General features: G+C 46.9%; 1 long non-coding RNA gene across 1 annotated transcript; it reads right to left on the reverse strand.

Moving 5' to 3' along the window:
- Positions 1 to 1785: 1785 nt before the first annotated feature.
- On the reverse strand, positions 1786 to 3110 carry LOC123040815 (uncharacterized). Its single transcript, XR_006418278.1, has 2 exons — positions 2819 to 3110; positions 1786 to 2664 (listed from the first exon to the last, which is right to left on the reverse strand). It is a non-coding gene; the product is annotated as an uncharacterized lncRNA (long non-coding RNA).
- Positions 3111 to 3247: the final 137 nt, after the last annotated feature.

Genomic DNA, 3247 nt, shown 5'->3' on the forward strand with positions numbered 1-3247 from the left:
GTAGTAGGCGAACGCCTCGCTCGGGTTCAGTTCGAGACCAAAGCCTCCCACCCACACGCGTACGTGTACGAGAGAAACATGCATCGCTCGGCCCCCGACCACCCACCGTAACCGGGAACTCCCTGATATTTTCCTCGCACTCACTTCTACCACGGTTTTTTCCTTCATGGACGGCCCGGAGAATGTCATACAGCTGTCATGAGTTTTTGTCATAAAAGTAGGAGCCCACCACATCTATGATGATACCGGGTTTTGTCACAATTATCGTCATATAAGTGTCATAAGCATGACAGAATTTTTTTTCGTTCGGCCCAAAATGTCACGGATCTGTCTTTTTTTGTAGTGATATGACGGCTTCGCCGGTGTTGGAGCCTTAACTGTTGCAAAGTCCGGTGAGGTATATATATATATATATATATATATATATATGTCTATTCTTCTAATATTAGCAGAATAACTATTCTGCACACCACTTCCGCACTGCACGCTGAACGCAAGTGCACGTCATTCTTTGAATGAAGTGTGCTGCAGTACTCACACGAGTGAACTTCTCGTCGAAAAAAACTGCACGTGTTATTTTTTGGTACTGTTTTCGCTCTAATTTTTTAACCGTTTATTGGAATGAGGCGTGTAATATACCGTTGAAAGGATATGGATTAGGCGCAACTTCGACATGTTGAACACTTTTCGAGATTCCACACGGTTTAAGAGCAGTTTTGAAATTGGCGTGTCCCATGACGAGTGGCTGCGAGCGTTTTTTGGCGATTTATTCTAAACTGCTTGTCGGAATGAAGCAAACGATACGCCATTGGATAGATATCACCGAGGCGCATCTTTTTCATATATAAATTGTTCTCTAATTCGTTACGGTTTAAGACCAGTTTCAAATTTACTAAATCGTGGAACTTGTTTTTCAATTTTTTGAAATTTTCGGTACTGTTTTTGCTCCAGTTTTCTAACCGTTTGTCGGAACGAGACGTATGATACCCCATTGGAAAGGTGCAGACAAGGCGCAACTTTCATATGTTGAAATGGTTTCGAGATTCCTTACGGTTTTTAGTTAATTTTGAAAATCGTGCGGCTGACTTCAAGAGGCAGCGGCTGTTTTTTCGTGAAATTTTTACAAATGGCTGGTCAGAATAACTCAAGTCATACGCCGTTGGAAAGATATCAACGAGACGCAAATTTTTCATGTAGAACACTCTCTCTAATTCCTTACGGTTTAAGAGCAGTTTTGATTTTACCGAAAAGCGGACACTCTTCTTCGCGAGACCAAAATCGTCGTATTTACTGCATCGGACAGAAGAACGCATTGCTTCAGACAAAATACTGCACTGCATCAGATGGGCAAGTGCACTGCATGGTTTCTTTTTGTTTAGACGTATTTTTTCTCGGACGGGGAAAGAAGAACACACTGCTTCAGACGAAATACCGCACTTCATCAGACGGACAAGTGCACTGCATGATTTCTTTTTTGTGGGACGTAAATTTTCCTAAACGAGGTGGAGTACACTTTATGTAAGCGTTGGTGAACCACAATCCTATGAAAAGTGAATCTCGAGACTACCGTAAACGGGCCGCGACACTACCGAAAGTGAACTGCATAATTTTTTTCCAAACACAATTTTTTTACGTGCGTAGACCAGGCGAGTGGACCGCAAGGACTGAGCAAGTGAACCACACGTAGCGAGAAGTGAGCTGCTTTTTGAGGTGTTTTTCTTTTCGGATTGCTAAGTGAACCACAAAGGAGTTTTATAGTGCACTGCATGAGAGGACAAAGTGAGCTTCAAAAACATACATATCCATCCATTATTTTTTACACAACCACACAACCATCTAGTACACAACAGAATCAACGATGCAGTACCCAACAAAACTCCACTAGGGAAAGACTTTCTTATACAAAATGACCATCCATTCTTACTACCCTTTTCTCTATGTGTTTCCCATAAACAACAAATCAAACTTAAAATGAACATAGATGTTCTCTTATCGATGTTCTCTTCTCTGAGTGCACTGCAAATGATTTTCAGAAGAAAAAAAGAGTGAGCTGCAAAACAAAACAAGAGTGAGCTGCAAAACAAAAAGAGTGAGTTGCACCACACTGTAAAACTAAACACAATACAAAAACCGAATCGCATCAGATGAGCACTGCACACGCTACCCCGCCGGACTGCACCATTGCGGCTGCCGTACTGCACGCACACACCCCTGCAAAATAGGAGGCGGCTTCACCTTGCGAATGGTCAGGAAGGAGGCATTGGAGGCTGGGCCAAGTTGGGAGGTACGTGCCATAGTAGAAGGTGGCCACAGTCACACAGTCAACAACACAGCCGCGAGGCTTGAGCTGCACTGTTTGAGCACCTACACCAATCATTTTTTGCAAAAGCTCTGAAGTGTAGGAAAATATGATAGGAAAGAAAACGAGTTGCGCCAAAAATGCACGTCCGCACCAACGTCGATGGCCATCGAACCACACCTCAATGTTTTGCAATCTGGAATGAAGAGCAGCACTTGCAGGCCATATGCTCACATACACTGCAGCAAGATGGGCTTCTACATGTTCAGTGGACAACTACAGGGACGGGGAGCTGCACACCCGTGTCCTCTACACTACTCACCCCGGAGTCAGTGGACTACAAGGCTCCAGTGTCACCGACAAAACTGCACAAAAACAAAATCTGAAACCCATTAGCAATGTCACTGAGCATCCGATGGACTGCACGTCTGCATCATGAGCCCTGTCCCAATGGACTACAACATGAGCCTCGTGCGGGAAGGGTGAACTGCGGAAGGGGGGCAAGATATGTTCACGCACCTGTGAGCCGAACTCCATGGCCGCATCAATGGAGCCCCTGCAAAGCAAACTGCAGGGCCACTGCACCGTCGTCATCCGCGCGCGAGGAGCCTTGTTCGCCGAAGCTGCACGGCCTAATCCCCAATCAACGCAGGTCACCGCCGCCATCACTCCGCCAACAAGGCGAATGGCACGCAGAACGGCACCGGATCCGATGATGCGGTGGTGGTGCCGGACCTGATGTGCCAGATACGAGGGGGGGAGATGGTGGGGCAGCGGTAAAGAGGTTCTCCGGGGAGCGAGAAAAGAGCACCGATGGAAGGTTGACGGGGTGGCGCCGACTGCAGCAGGGGTAGGAGGTGGCCGGAATTTTGGGAGATGGCACGGCGACGGCGTGGAGGTGCGGGGTAGGAGGTGGCGAGGCGGCGTGGGGATATTAGGCGGGCGGGC

This window comes from Triticum aestivum, chromosome 2B, assembly GCF_018294505.1.
Source record: "Triticum aestivum cultivar Chinese Spring chromosome 2B, IWGSC CS RefSeq v2.1, whole genome shotgun sequence".
NCBI classification, from domain to species: Eukaryota; Viridiplantae; Streptophyta; class Magnoliopsida; order Poales; family Poaceae; genus Triticum; species Triticum aestivum.